The following is a 16,589-nucleotide window of genomic DNA, read 5'->3' on the forward strand; positions in this document are numbered from 1 at the left end:
AAAATAATGGCAGTGGAGTGTTTATATTTATAGCAGCTCAATGTAAAGCAGAATGAAATAAGTGCTAAGTATAATAATGAGTGCAGTGGAAAGGGGACATTGGTAGCAGAATGAAGTAACTGTAAAGACTACATTTACTGAGACAGAGCCCAGTTTCTGCAATGTCGCTCCTGCCCAGGGATAGAATTCACCCGTCCCTCCTTCCCATCCTCGCTGCGGCGCCTGCGCACTGCGGCCCGGCCCGGGACTATGGCATTTCTCGTGTAGCTGTTGAGAGGCCGGTTACCCACCCGCCAGCGCCACCGTCCCTCAGAGCCTGCACACCGAGGCTGCTTGTATAGCAGAGCCGGAGCTTCTTGTCGCTCGTTTGACCTTGTTGTTTGTTGTCCGGAGGAGCTTGGCTGTGTGTGGTGACAAGGCCGCAGTCTGTCAGTCGCTTCAATATCCAGCTCGCTCTCGATCTCTCTTCCCCCTCAGCCCCTGATGTCGAGGCCTATAGGCGGCGGCAGCTCTTCCCCTTCCTCCGGGGCTGAGCAGTAAGGAGTGGGGCGGGCAACCGGGCCTCTTACTCCACGACCGAGAACAAGGTGCCGGTTCCATTTTCAACTTGTTTTGAAATGAGCGGCGGTTGTGCGCGTGTCCAGCGCGGTTCGGGGGTGCGCGCAGCTGCTGGGAACACCCCCCACGTGAGGGTAAGCCCCCCTCCCTACTGCTGCCCTCGCACCTTCCCACCTGCTCTCCGCTCCCCCCACCCCACTGCTGCCTCTCCCACTCTACTTCCCCCACCCCCTGCTCTTGCTCCTCGCCGCTCACCCCCCCGCTCCCCCTCTCACACCCCCCCCCCCCGCTCCCCCTCTCACACCCCCCGTTCCCCCTCTCACATCCCCCCGCTCCCCCTCTCACACCCCCCCCGCTCCCCCTCTCACACCCCCCCGCTCCCCCTATCTCACCCCCCCCCCGCTCCACCCTCTCAGCCCCCCTGCACTCTCCCCCTGCTCCCTCACCTCGCCCCCCACTCCCTCCCCCTGAGATTGCCCCCACCCGGACCCCCTCTCACACCCCCCCGCTCCCCCTCTCACCCCCCCCGCTCCCCCTCTCACACCCCCCCGCTCCCCCTCTCACACCCCCCCCCGCTCCCCCTCTCACACCCCCCCCCCGCTCCCCCTCTCACACCCCCCCGCTCCCCCTATCACACCCCCCCGCTCCCCCTATCACACCCCCCTCACCCCCCCCCCTCGCTCCACCCTCTCAGCCCCCCTGCACTCTCCCCCTGCTCCCTCACCTCGCCCCCCACTCCCTCCCCCTGGGATTGCCCCCACCCGGACCCCCTGGGATTGCCCCCACCCGGACCCCCTGGGATTGCCCCCACCCGGACCCCCTGGGATTGCCCCCACCCGGACCCCCTGGGATTGCCCCCACCTGGACCCCCTGGGATTGCCCCCACCCGGACCCCCTGGGATTGCCCCCACCCGGACCCCCTGGGATTGCCCCCACCCGGACCCCCTGGGATTGCCCCCACCCGGACCCCCTGGGATTGCCCCCACCCGGACCCCCTGGGATTGCCCCCACCCGGACCCCCTGGGATTGCCCCCACCCGGACCCCCTGGGATTGCCCCCACCCGGACCCCCTGGGATTGCCCCCCACCCGGACCCCCTGGGATTCCCCCCACCCGGACCCCCTGGGATGATCCCCGCCCCCCCCAGGATCCCCGACCTCCTCGGATCTCCCCCCCCCCCCCTGCCGACCCCCTGGGATCCCCGCCCCCACCCCGACCCCCTGGGATCCCCGCCCCCACCCCGACCTCCCTGGTTCCCCGACCCCCTCGGATCTCCCCTCCCCCACCCCCGACCCCCTCGGATCCTTGACCCCCTCGGATCCCCGCCAACCCTGGATCCCTGCCCGACCCCCTCGGATCCCATAGGTCAGGTTTTGCGAGGTAAAGGAAGGAAGAAACTTTACCTGGGAGGGTTTTTCTCAACCACTGTGTATTTGTTTTGGAGAAATGGTGAGGGTTTATAGTTAAACACTGGTGTTCTCCAGCTGTGAACATGGTTCATCCCTGAACTGTCCTGTTTATTGAGCTGTTTCTAGCTGCCCCTGGGACTGATTTTCTTTGTGTGTGTGTGTGTGTGTGTGTGTATTTCTCTCCTCCATCTGATTTGTATCTACATTTCTCCTAGATTTGGATGTAGATATCTATATCTATTTCTTTCTCTGTTTACCTGTTATCATTTTTGCAGAGAAGGTAAATGGCTGCTTTCATAGAGAGAAAGGGAATCACAAAGGGAAACTTAATAGAAAAAGAAGAGAGAAATTATTTGCACTGGCCAGAGTGTTGCTAACTAGAAAGAAAAGATTTACGATAATTGGCAAAAAGAGGTGACATGACAAAATATTTTTTTCATGCAGTGAATTGCAATGATCTGGAATACGCTGCCTGAAAAGGTGAACGCAGATTGAATAATGTCTTCCAAAAAGAAATTTGATAAACACTTGGAGGAGAAAATTTGCAGGGCTATGGGGAGAGCGCTTGAGAGTGAAATTAATTGGATAGCCACAGAGCCAGCACAGGCACGATGAATGGGATGGTCCCCTTTTATATATTTCTCTGTTCTCTATACATCAATAACCTATTTCCATTTTTTAATCTAATCTTTCTCTCTCTCTCTCTCACTCACTCACACTCTTCCTCTCTCTCACATCTTCCTTTCCATGCTGTGCGTGGGAGGATGCTATCAAATATAAATTCATTCTCCAATGTTGTTTCAACAATTTCTCCCTTGTCCATTATGTTTTGTGGGCTAAGGCAGGAGGAATTCTCAATAATTAAATTGACACAGTAATCTGGGCTTTTTTATTTCAAAATAAGACTCATTTCCAAGAGTTGGGGCAGTGCCACAGATAATCGGGGAAGGGGTTGTAAGGTGGTGTGTCTTGTCAATGCTGACCCATGCATGCTGTCCACCTTAATTCTTCTTCTGGTGATCGTGGCTGCCTAATTTTCTTGGTCCTTGATAGCTGCCAACATCTTGGTGTTTTTCACAATTCTCGTGTCTGTTCTGCTTCTTAAGCTTTGTTTTCCTCATGCTCTATTACCCTTAGTTTTAACAATCACTACCGCATTTTCTGGTTTCTCTCTCCGAAGTTTGTGCCCAAAAAATTGTAGTTGTCTCTTGGTGATCATCTGCCAAAGTTCATTGTGTGCCTGCTTTCCTTAAAACTTCCTCATTAGTTGCATGTTGTCCAACTAATCCTCCTCATACATCTCAGAAACCTCATCTCTTTTGCCTTTATTTTCCATTGTCTTGCTTATATGGATGCAAAAGTTGGAAGATAGGAACATTGGCCAGCATTCGCAGTTTAGTAATCTCACTCTGCTCTCTGTTGAGATGTTCTTATTTCCAAAGAGATCTGACATTTTTGTGAAGGTTAATTAGGATCTTATTTTCATTGTTTTAGTAGAGTTGATATATCATACCACTGGAAAGTACGTGACGTGACCGGTTGCTATAGGAAAGATCTTAGTTTTGTATTTTTTATTATAAAATGTTTTATGCTTATGGCTGCTGTTGTACTATAGATTCTGTTCTGTTTCTTGCTGTGTGCAACTGGCACACAGCATAATGTTCAGCCCACAGTGATGCTTTGTGCATGCGTGGTAACATGTGCAAAACCTCAGTCCAGGTCTTTCTGGTAATTTGCTATAGGAAATCTGGCAAATTGGGGTTGCTGCCAGGTATATGCATTGGGAGCTGACAATGTAAACGCCTGTCTAAGGTCAGTGTATAAATAACTTCTGATTGCTGAGTTGTATTGCCACTTTCGGGCTGAAGTGTATCTGAAATAATTAATGCACGAAGGATGGCTACACTGTGTTAGTTATTCAGTATTTTGTTGTCTTTAATACCTTTGTGTAACTTCATATTTTAATTGTGAAGTAATAAAATTGCATACCAAACTGTCAGATGTCTTGCACTAAAATCATGTAACACTGGAATTTTTTTGTACAGCCGGAGATCCAAGACTTAAACATGTGAAACTTTTAATTAGAAATGTGTTCAATGTGCCACTTGTAGCACACTTCATCTGCAGGAGAAGCAGAAGTACTTCCCCTGAATCCCTCTTTAGACTGCCAGCCCTGTTGATGGATGGCTCTGATCATGGACCCAATGCATTCAAGAAGGCATTGGATGATTATTTAAATAGAAACAATGTGCAGGGTTACGGGGAAAAGGCAGGAGATTGGCACTAAATTAAAATGTTCAGAGAGTCGGTGCAGACATGATGGGCTCAATGGTCTCCTTCTACACCATGCCAATTCTGTGATTCTGTGCCCTGCACTCTCCTCGCCTGTATCTGGGTCACAATGCCACTGAGCCTGGGAAACAGCTTGATTGAAAGAAGCATTGCATATAGAAGGTATTAGTTTGGGAATAAAAATATACAAGATTCTACATTACCTTTGCTTTTACTGACAATACCATATTTGTACTCATCCTTTTTTTACTCTGAGAATGTGCTGGAGCTATAGCCCTTTCCTTCACCGTTGGTGTTAGGTATGGAATTGCAGGACTTTTATACAGGATCGGAGGTGACATGTCAAAGTCGAAATGGTGTATGATTTTGAGGTGATATTGTTCTTGCAGTGTTTCTGCTATTGTCCTCAGTGATCAAGATCATCTGAGGGTTGGGAGGATGCTGTCAAAGTAAGCATACTAAATTTATTCCCATTTCTGTATCTGGTGAAATCTCTACACAGTATTTTGGGAAATCTGTTTGATGATCTATTTGAACCATATTTGATTATTGGGGGACTGGATGAAGCAGTGTAGAAAAAGTATGCTTTGAGTTGCCTCATACTGATGTATAAGCTGCTTTCAAAGAAAACACTACTGCCTCTAAACTCAAGTTTTGATGTATTAAATCTGTCACAAAAATTAGAATTAGTATCTCTAACTTGAACTTGGATTGTAATTAAGCACCAACGTTTTTAGCTGGAAGTGTAGCCTTGTTCTTTGTTTGTTCTTTATTACGATGCCATTAAATTCTTAATACATGACACTGAGATTAGGCTAGGTTTCCAGTTCTAAGTAAACCTTGTGTTTCAATCTCCATAGAGACTGTTAACTTTCAAAAAGAAATTCAAGCCTGCAGTTGATAGCTGAAAGGAATACATAAGATTTCATGTTTTAAGACTTACTATAACAAATAGACTAAAAACCCCATAGACGAAACACTATTTTTGTAGGCAACATTTACTTCAAACTGCAGAACAGATCTTTTACCTTTTACCTTTAACAACTGAGAAACTCACTTCTCAGGTATACTTTACTCTGTTCCTTGGAAACATTGTGAACTGTGACAAGGATAATGTTACACTTCAAAAGGACATAAACTAGTAGGTGGAATGGGCAGATGAAGTTTAATGCAGAGAAGTGTGAAATGATTCATTTTGGTAGGAAGAACAAAGAGGCAATATAAAGTAGAGTACAATTCTATAAGGGGTTCTAAATTTTAAATGCTTTTTATTTAAAAAGCAGAGGGTGCTGGGGGTATCTGTACACAAATCATTGGAGGTGGCAGGACAGTTTGAGAGAGCAGTTTTTAAAAAAAAAAGCATATGGGATCCTGGGCTTTACAAATAGGGGCATAGAGCACAAAGCAAGGAGGTTATGTTGAACCTGTATAAAACACTGGTTTGGCCTCAACTGGAGTATTGCGTTCACTTCTGAGCGCCACACTTTAGGAAGGATGTGAAGGCATCAGATGAGAGTGCAGAAAAGATTCAAGAGAATGATTCCAGGGATGAGGAACCTCAGTTACGTAGATAGATTGGAGAAGCTAGGGTTGTTCTCCTTGGAGAAGAGAATGTTGAGAGGAGATTTGATATAGGTATTCAAAATCATGATGCCTCTGGGGAGAGTAGATAGGGAGAAACTGTTCCCATTTGTGAGAGGGCATAGATTTAAGGTAGTTGGCAAAAGAAGCAATCATGACATGAGGAAAAACTACACAGCAAGTGGTTAGGATCTGGTATGCACTGCAGAGTGTGGTGGAGGCAGATTCAATCGCAGCTTTCAAAAGAGAATTGGATCATTATCTGAAAGGGAAAAAAATTGCAGGACTATGCGGGAATAGGCAAGAAGGTGAGTTCTTGCAGAGAGCCAGCACAGACATGACAGGCTGAATGGCCTCCTTCAGTTTTGTAATCATTTTGTGATTTTGTCAATAATGAGTACCTGTATTTAATACATTTTATTTACATAATGTTGGTAGGATGTGTACTTTTGGGTAACAAAAGCCTTGGTATAAATCCTTGGGAGAGGGAGGAAGAAAAATGGAAATATGTCTATTTCAAATGCAGCTTTACACTAACTTTAATCTTATCAAAATTCCAGAAAGGATATTGTGGGATTATCTGGATGCCCTTGCTAAAATGTTTAATCATTCATTGGTAGGCAGATTCTTTGAGCAGCAAGATTAAGAAAATATTCTGTTTGCAAGTCGTGTAAATTTATGTAGAATATTGCACTGGTGTCATTGCTCTCTCTCTGTCCCTATTAACATATCAAGCAATGAAGTTTTATGTGCATATATAAGATTATGGTTTTGTCTATTGCATGATGGCAATACTATTTTAAATTAACCCTTATTGTTTAAAAGGGAAAGAAGTCTAGGAGAGTACTGTTTATTCAAAGTTAATGTATGTTTATCTCTACCAGTATCTGGAGATAGGGAACTCCTGTGGGTTCTGCTATTAAAACTGAATGAAGAAGTGTATCTACTAGTTGAATAGATGTGAGTTGATTTCTTTCTTTGGTCCTGTTGCTATTGAGTATCTAGTTTCTTACAACGGAAACAGAACACACGCAGTAAAATCAAATAATTTTGTGTCAATTAAAATGTCCTTATTTCAAATGATTTGTCTCAAGTGCAAACAGGAGTAAGACTCTTCTCCTGAGGGAAGCCAAATGTAAACCAGCTCATCCTGCTGACATGTTTGCTATAGTTTTAACTTCTGAATAAATTAAATCAAGGACTGTATACACCCAGAACACGCCATACTGTCAAAATTTCAATACAACTGTCATTTTTAGTAGAACATACAGTTTGAGGAGTGTTGAATTTGTGCTGAGACCTAGTTTTTGCAGGACTATTCCTTTTTGGCTGATCTTTTTAATTAGTAATATTTAGTTGCTTTAGAAACCTTTCAAAGTTTTAGACAATTGGAAAGTGAAGGATTAAGGTTGTTGCTCGAGCGATATTCTTTTAGTGGCTATGGCATTGAGGGCCAATGAAGCTCTTTTTCATTTCTAAGATTTTGTTTGTTCTAGGGTTTGCAGATGTGGCTGTTGTTCAACGATAGTGAAGAAAGCTATTGAAGCAGTTTATAAACCATTATTCTTTACCAATTGAAATAAATTTTAATAACTGCATTAAGCTTGTTTCTTTGTGATTAATTTGGTGGACTTTTAAACCAAATCTATGGGAATGGCAACATTAAAGCTTCGCCTGCAATTTGTTTTTTAGCTGTTTTGTGAAAATTAAAGGAATGCATTTTAGTTGCACTCAGTTATCAGATTATGGGAGCCACTGTTGAAAAGGAGAACTTGTTAGCTGCAGCTATCAATTCTTAAAGTCAAAATTACCATCTCTTGCAGTCAGAAAAAATGTTGAATATAGATTTTTTGATGCAAGTTAAGTATGCCTCCTAGAATTCTTTATTCAGAAGGTATCGATGCAATAGGAGGCAGGTATAGGATTAGAAATGTAGCCAACTTAAATACATATTTCAATTTATCTGGTGGAATTTGAATAGATCTCCGCTTTCTTACAGATGTTTTTACAGCCTTGGCTCAAACATGGACAAAAGAGCTGAACTTCAAAGGTGAATTGAGAGTGACAGCCCTTGACATCAAGGCTGCATTTTGCCAGAGTGTGGCATCAAGGAATCCTAGCAAAACTAGAGTCAATGGGAATCAGGGGGAAAACTCTCTGCTGGTTGGAGTCATACCTAGCACAAAGGAAGATGGCTGTGGTTGTTGGAGGTCAATCATTTCAGTTCCAGGACATCACTGCAGGAGTTCCTCAGGGTAGTGTCCTCGGCCCAACCATCTTCAGCTGTTTCATCACTGACCTACCTTCCCTCAGAAGATCAGAAGTGGGGATGTTCGCTGATGATTGTACAATGTTCAGCACCATTCGCGACTCCTCAGATACTAAAGCAGTCCATGTTCAAATGCAGCAAGACCTGGACAATATCCAGGCTTGAGCTGACAAGTGGCAAGTAACCTTCACACCACACAAATGCCAGGCAATGACCATCTCCACCAGAGAGAATCTAGCCATCACCCCTCGACATTCAATGGTATCACTGAATCCCGCACTAACAACATCCTGGGGGGTTACCATTGACCAGAATCTGAACTGGACTAGACATATAAATAGTGGGTCAGAGGCTAGGAATCCTGTGGTGAGTAACTCATCTCCTGACTCCACAAAGCCTGTCTACCATTTATAAGGCACAAGTCAGGAGTGTGATGGAGTGCTCTCCATTTGCCTGGACTCCAACAACACTCAAGAAGTTTGACACTGCCCAGGACAAAGCAGCCTGCTTGATTTATGCCCATCCACAAACATTCACTCCTTCCACTACTGATGCACAGTGGCAGGGCAGTGTGCGCCATCTAAAGATGCAGGAACTTGCCAAGGTTCCTTAGACAGCACCTTCCAAACCCATGACTACTACCATCTAGAAGGACAAAGGCAGCAAGCACATGGGAACACCACCACCTGGAAGTTCCCCTCCAAGCCATTCACCATCCTGACTTGCAAATGTATTGCCGTTCCTTCACTGTTGCTGGGTCAAAATCCTGGAGCTCCCTCCCTAACAGCACTGTGGGTGTACCTACACCACATGGACTGCAGCGGTCCAAGAAGGCAGCTCACCCACCTTTTCGAGGGCAGTTACTGATGGGCAATAAATGCTGGCCTAGCCAGTGACGCTCACGTCCCATAAAAATTAATGTAAAAAATGTTCTATTAATTTCTGAGGTAAGAGGTCATTCAAGGTGGGTGTGAGCTTCCTGTTAGCAAGAATTTTCCATTTTGGGAAAGTGTATCCTAAAATTTGTGGATTGCCTGAAAGGTTACATGTGAGTAGTGAACAACCCTGGTTAAGTGAGGAATGCAGGAGATCATGCCAGGAACAACACCAGGCATACCTAAAAACGAGGTGTCAATTGGGAGAAACTGCAATACAGGACTACATGCACAAAAGACAGCGGGAGCAGTATACAATAGACAGATCTAAACAACTTCACAACCAGTGGATCAGATCACAACCAGTCATGAATGGTCATGGACAATTAAACAACTAAGTGGAGAAGACTCCATAAATATTCCCATCCTCAATAATGTGGGAAGCTCACCATGCCAATGCAAAAGCCAAGGCTCAAGCATTTACAACCATCTTGAGACCAGAAGTGGATGACCCATCTCAACCACCTCCTGAGGTCCCCAACATCACAGGTGCCAATCTTGAGCCAATTTGATTCACTTCACGATATCAGGAAATGGCTGAAGGATATATGCTAAGTATATATCATCTATGTATACTATATATACTATATATACCATAGACTATGGGCCCTGACAACATCTTGGCAATAATACGGAAGGCTTATGCTCCAGAACTAGCTGCATCCCTAGCCAAGCTGTTTCGGTGCACCTACCACACGGGCATCTAACTGGCAAAGTGGAAAATTTCCCAGGTATGTCCTGTCCACAAAAAGCAGGACAAATCCAATCTGGCCAATTACCACCTCATCATCTTCCTTTCAGTCTTCAGCAAAGTGATGGAAGATGTTGTTAACAGTGCTATCAAGTGGCATTTAGACAACAATAACCTGTTCATTGATGGCCAGGCCACTCAGCTCCTGACCTCATTACAGTCTTGGTCCAAACATGGACAAAAGAGCTGAACTCCAGAGGTGAGGTGAGAGGGACTGCTCTTGACATCAAGGCAGCATTTGACAGAGTGTGGCATCAAAGAGCCCTATCAAAACTGGAGTCTGGGAATCGGGGGGGGGAAACTGGTTGGAGTTGTGGTTGTTGGATGTCAATCATCCCAGTCCCAGGCATTGCTGCAGGAGTTCCTCAGGGTAGTGACCTAGGCTCAGTTATCTTCAACTGCTTTATCAATGACCTTCCCACATCATAAGGTCAGAAGTCAGGATGTTGCTGATGATTGCACAATGTTCAGTAGCCTTTGTAACTCCTTACATATTGAAGCAGTCTGTGCCAATATGAGAGGAAAGACCTAGACAACATTTCAGACTTGGGGCTAAGTGGCAAGTAACGTTGGTGTAACACAAGTCCAGGCAATGACCATCTCTAGCAAGAGAGAATCTAATTATCTCTTCTTGACATTCAATGGCAGTACCATCACTGAATCCCCCACTATTGGGGATTACTATTGACCAGAAACTGAACTGGACCAGCCATATAGATACTGTGGCTGTAAGGGCAGATCAGAAGCTGGGCATTTTGAGGCGAGTAACTCACCTTCTGACTCCCCAAAGCCTGTCTACCATCTACAAGGCACAAGACAGGAATACTCTCCACTTGCTTGGATGAGTGCGGCTGCAGCAACAATCAGGAAGCTTGGCACCATCCAGGACAAAGCAACCTGCTTGATCAGCACCTTTAACCTTCACTCCCTCTACCACCATCACACAGTGGCAGCAATGTGTACCATCTACAAGATGCACAGTAGCAACACGTCAAGCCTCTTATGACAGGACCTTCCAAACATGTGACCACCTTCACCTAGAAGAACAAGGGCAGCAGATGCATGGGAACACCACCATCTGTAAGTTGCCCTTCAAGCCACTCACCATCCTGACTTGAAATTATATTGCTGGTCCTTCACTGTCACTGGGTCAAAATCCTGGAACTCCCTTCCTAACAGCACTGTGGGTGTACCTACACCACATGGACTGCAGCGGTTCAAGAAGGCAGCTCGCCACTGCCTTCTCAAGGGCAGTTAGGGATGCGCAACAAATGATGCCCTTGCCAGTAACACCCACATCCCATGAAAGAATAAAAAAATTCAACAACCAAGTTAGTCTCCCTGGTTAAATAATGAGGCAAAGTAATTGTATAATTTTGCTACCTTTTTGTTGTCATTATCTGTAAATTTGTCATGTATATCCCTTAGTGTCCCTATCACAATCCTAATTTTTCATTTGTTATTTAACTGTTTGGAATGCTTTACTACCCTTTATATTGATTGATAATTTAATTTGGTAGCTTCTCTTTTTTTATACATTTACGTGGGTTTGGAAGGTGCTGCCTAAGGAACCTTGGTGAGTTTCTGCAGTGCATCTTGTAGATGGTACACACTGCCACTGTTTGTCGGTGGTGGAGGGAGTGAATGTTTGTGGATGGGGTGCCAATCAAGCAGGCTGCTTTGACCTGGATGGTATCAAGCTTCTTGGAGTGTTGTGGGAGCTGCACTTATCCAAGCAAGCGGAGAGTATTCCATCACACTCCTGACTTGTGCCTTGTGGATGGCAGCGAACAGGCTTTGGGGTGTTGGGACAGGAGTTACTCTCCACAGGATTTCTTGCCTCTGACCTACTTTTGTAACCACAGTATTTATGTGGCTAGTCCAGTTCAGTTTCTGGTCAATGGTAATCCCCAGGATGTTGACTGTGGGGGATTCAGTGATGCTAATACTATTGAATGTCGAGGGGCAATGGTTAGATTCTCTCTTGTTGGAGATGGTCATTGCCTGGCACTTGTATGGCAAGTTACATTCGCGCCACACATCAGCCCAAGCCTGGATATTGTCCAGGTCTTGCTGCATTTGGACATGGACTGTTTCAGTACCCAAGGAGCCACGAATGATGCTGAACATTGTGCAATCATCAGCAAACATCCCCACTTCTGACCTGATGATGGCAGGAAGGTCATTGACGAAGCAGCTAAAGATGGCTGGGCCTAGGACACTACCCTGAGGAATTCCTGTAGTGGTGTCCTGGGATTGAGATGATTGACCTCCCAACAACCACAACCATCTTCCTTTGTGCTAGGTATGACTGCATCCAGCAGAGATTTTTCCCCCTGATTCCCATTGACTCCAGTTTTGCTAGGACTCCTTGATGCCACAGTTAATTGCCACCTTAATTGGTTTTTGGCTTCTTCACCTTGATGGTGGTGAGTTTTGAGATGGTTGAAGGGAAAAGTCAAAATCAGAATGTTTGGAGGTGAAGAGTGGGGGGTAAAGAGGCATGAGAAGAACAATATGCAGGTAACAACTGGGTTAGAGCTGGTGTTTTTTTGCCAGTTTGAAGAAAGTGAAGATTGCCTTCCCCAAACTTTAAGCGAGTTCAGGAGGAGAAACCCTTTGGTTGGGAAAGACAATAAATGTAGCTACATAATGAAGTAGTTCTGTTGTCATTTGTCGAAGTGCCATGGGGTCATAGAGAGGTGAAAATTGGGAGAAATGGTTGGGGCTAGAAGCAGAGGGGTAGAGTCTGATGAGGTGTGTCCAGTGAGGCAGTCGTGATTCAGCCTGTGTCATGACCCATGTAAAAGATGTTTCCTTAAAGTGGTCCGTTAGCTAAGAATTTGTGTGTGTGTCTAATTCATGAATGGTCCAGTTTAAAAAAAATCCAGCAGACAATCTTTAGACTTAAACAAGATAAAGGTTTGCTTATTACAGAAACTACTGCTGAAGGTTCCTAAAGTAAAAGTGATAAAGTTATTAACTAAAATACAGGTACAAAGATTAAAAGCAGACACCTAAAAGATGAGATTTCAAATCAGATTTCAATCAATGAGATATCATTGTGGGCCCATTGCTTGAGTACCATTTTTTCGAAGTGAAGGGGTTGAAACTTGAGACATGGCTTAGCAGCTGCGATTGATTCTGCAGTCAACCAGTTGGTGTTGCCTTTTTTAGGTGGACTCAGCACACAGAACAGATCCTGGGAGTAGTGAAGGCTCCTGTTTTCACTTTCACTTTTATTGTTCTCCTGTAGCAAATCCCTCATGCCTCTTTATGCCCCTCCAACCATTCTGATTTTGCCTTTTCCCTTCAACCATCTCAAAACTCACCGCCCACCATCAAGGTGAGGAAAGAAGCCGAAGGACCATAAAAGCAGAAGTAGTCCATTTGACCCATTGAGTCTGCTCCACAATTCAATGAGATCATGACTGATTTGATTGTTCTCAACCCCACCTTCCTGCCTTTTCCCCATAACTCTTGATTCCCTTACTGATTAAAAATCTGTCTCTCTCAGCCTTGAATATACTTAACGACCCAGCCTCTACAGCCCTCTGCGGTAAAGAATTCCACTGATTCATTACCCTCTGGGAGAAGAAATTCCTCCTCATTTCTGTCTTAAGTGGGCAACCCCTTACTATGAGATTATGCCCTCTGGCCCTTGACTCTCCCACAAGGGGAAACAACCCCTCAGAATCTATAACAACCCCTCAGCATCTACTGCAGGTGGTGGCTCTTGGTAGCCTGATTTTCGTATAGCAGTCCGTTAGCTGTTTCTGGAAAGCTTCCTCAGTGTCTCCCCGTTGAAAAATAGTTTCTGTTTCAGGGTGTCTTCCTCATAATGTTCAAGATGGTTCTGCACACAAGAATGGCTGCTCGCAGCCTGTCTTTATACAGTTCAAAACCTAAAATGGTTGCTGTCATGCGATCTGGACAGAATGCCAAGTCATCTTCCAAATAAGACCTGCTGAGTTTTTCCAGGTAATTCTGTTTTTGTTTTGGATTTCCAGCATCTGCAGTAGTTTTTTGTTTTTATCTAAAGCAAGTGGTAATCCCATTTAGCAATCCAAAACCCCCTTATCAGCTGTAGTGTTCAAAAGGGGCTAAGGTTTTCACACCTTAAGGGAAAGCCATTGCCTGTTTGATGACCCATTGAATTTCAGAAGTCTTTTCATGTCTGGGTATGTCTGTTTATAATTCACTCGGAGCCTTCTAGAAGCTTGACAACATCACAGTTGAAGAAAAAGCCAGGTGACTTTTGGCAGCCACCTTTAAGGCTTCTTGTGCCCATATAAAAACAAATCTTGTTTTAAAAATTATAATATCACAACTGTACTTTCATGACACCCATGTAGGAACCATCATGTGCATGTGTTGAAGCCACAGAAGGTTAAAAAATGAGGATAGCAAGACCACAGGTGCAAGAGGATATGAATGATGCTGTTGACGTGCAGCAGGGTTCAGCGTAAAAAGTAGATACAGCCGTTGAGAAATACCCACATTATCCTGCTCATATAAGATACGCAGGAATGCTGGGAGCATTGAATGTAGATAGTGTAATTATGTCCTGTCAGTGGCCAGCTGCAGATATTCTGATATACAGCCTAGGGAGAATTAAAAAATACAGTAATGTATAGAACTTCAATTTTTGGCTTTGTGAGCTACAAGGTAGAAAGGGAAGGTTCATATTTTTTTTGCCAGAACCAATGGAGTATTTTTCTCTATAGGTTCAGGTTCCCTGCAAATATTTAATGGGAATCGCAACATCCTTTTAGAGAAGTGAGCTTCCTAACCACAGAGGTGTTGTGCTAAGAACTGGAAAGTGGTTCCTGTAATTTATTTTTCAGGAGAAGGAGGGGTACATGAATCATAGTTTCTCAGTTGGCTGCTAACTGATACAATTATAAGGAGGAGGAGTAGGCCACTTTGGCCCTTGGAGTAAAATTATTAATTCCTGCCCCTCCCCCTTGAGGACTCTTGAGATTTTCTCGAGTTACTTTTTGATTTTCAGGGACTACATTTTATCTCAGGGGCTTCTTTCATTCTCAATAACTCCTTTTATTCGGTGATGCAGTCATGAAGTAATATTATCTTCTGTATTTGCGTTGAATGTTTTTTTAAGGCTTCCATCTTTAGATAGATGAGGTAGCACAAATACCGAAGACTATGCATATATTATTAAATCTTTTAACTTGGTGTCTATAAATAAGATGTTCTTGTTAATTTATTATAAATAAATCTCCCATACTCCATGTCCAAAATGAAAATTCTAACTACTTGGCACAACGAATCTGAGTCTCATATCTGCAGCTGCTTTTAAAAAATAATTGCGAACAATTAGCACTCTCCAGCGTTCTTTGGCTTTGTTCTGCCAATTTCAAGTTTCTTTCCCCTCAATACTGACAAACATGACATGATACGGACTTCCAAAGGTCTAACTGTACAGCAAGGGGAACACGCACATTAATTCTGCAGCACCAAGCTAGCCATCTGATAACAAATGGTTTAATTTACATATACTTCATATTTCAGTGATGTGCCTTTCCAAGCTCATGCACCTTCTTGCATGATCATCCATGCTTTAATGACATAGATTGGAACCTCTTAGAGCAGGAACACCCTAGTTAGATTAAGCAACAAAAGCAAAAAACTGCGGATGCTGGAAATCCAAAACAAAAATAAAAATACCTGGAAAAACTCAGCAGGTCTGACAGCATCTGCGGAGAGGAACACAGTTAACGTTTCGAGTCCGTATGACTCTTCAACAGAACTAAGGAAAAATAGAAAAGAGGTGAAATATAAGATGGTTTAAGGCGGGGGGGTGGGACAGGTAGAGCTGGATAGAGGGCCAGTGATAGGTGGAGATAGACAAAAGGGCAAAGAGGTGTTGAAGGTGGTGACATTATCTAAGGAATGTGCTAATAGGTGACATTAAGGGTAGAAAGCAGGACGAGCAAGGTACAGATAGCCCTAGTGGGGGTGGGGTGGGGGGAAGGGATCGAAATAGGCTAAAAGGTAGAGATAAAACAATGGATGGAAATACATTTAAAAATAATGGAAACAGGTGGGAAAAGAAAAATCTATATAAATTATTGGAAAAAAGGGGGATCGGAAAGGGGGTGGGGAATGGAGGAGAGAGTTCATGATCTAAAATTGTTGAACTTAATATTCAGTCCGGAAGGCTGTAAAGTGCCTAGTCGGAAGATGAGGTGCTGTTCCTCCAGTTTGCGTTGAGTTTCACTGGAACATTGCAGCAGGCCAAGGTCTGTCCGCAGGCATGATGCAGACCTCCCTGTCGCTTGCCATTTCAACACTCCACCCTGCTCTCATGCCCACATGTCTGTCCTTGGCCTGCTGCAATGTTCCAGTGGAGCTCAACGTAAACTGGAGGAACAGCACCTCATCTTCCGACTAGGCACTTTACAGCCTTCCGGACTGAATACTGAGTTCAACAATTTTAGATCATGAACTCTCTCCTCCATTCCCACCCCCTTTCCGATCCCCCCTTTTTCCAATAATTTATATAGATTTTTCTTTTCCTATCTATTTCCATTATTTTTAAATGTATTTCCATCCATTATTTTATCTCTACCTTTTATCCTATTTCGATCCCTTCCCCCCACCCCACCCCCACTAGGGCTATCTGTACCTTGCTCGTCCTGCTTTCTACCCTTAATGTCACCTATTAGCACATTCCTTAGATAATATCACCACCTTCAACACCTCATTGTCCTTTTGTCTATGACATCTTTTGGCTATCTCTACCTATCACTGGCCCTTTATCCAGCTCTACTT

General features: G+C 44.4%; 1 protein-coding gene across 3 annotated transcripts in view; it reads left to right on the forward strand.

Annotated features, from left to right (window-relative positions):
- Positions 1-238: 238 nt before the first annotated feature.
- fam135a (family with sequence similarity 135 member A) overlaps positions 239-16,589 on the forward strand; it is a 257,651-nt gene continuing 241,300 nt past the window's right edge. For all 3 annotated transcript variants that reach the window (XR_013576591.1, XM_078541854.1, XM_078541856.1), the window contains exon 1: positions 239-587. The gene's annotated coding sequence lies outside the window, so the exon portion shown is untranslated. The remainder of the gene's footprint in view (positions 588-16,589) is intronic.

The sequence above is a fragment of the Cetorhinus maximus genome, chromosome 5, assembly GCF_964194155.1.
Source record: "Cetorhinus maximus chromosome 5, sCetMax3.hap1.1, whole genome shotgun sequence".
In the NCBI taxonomy this organism is placed as follows: domain Eukaryota; kingdom Metazoa; phylum Chordata; class Chondrichthyes; order Lamniformes; family Cetorhinidae; genus Cetorhinus; species Cetorhinus maximus.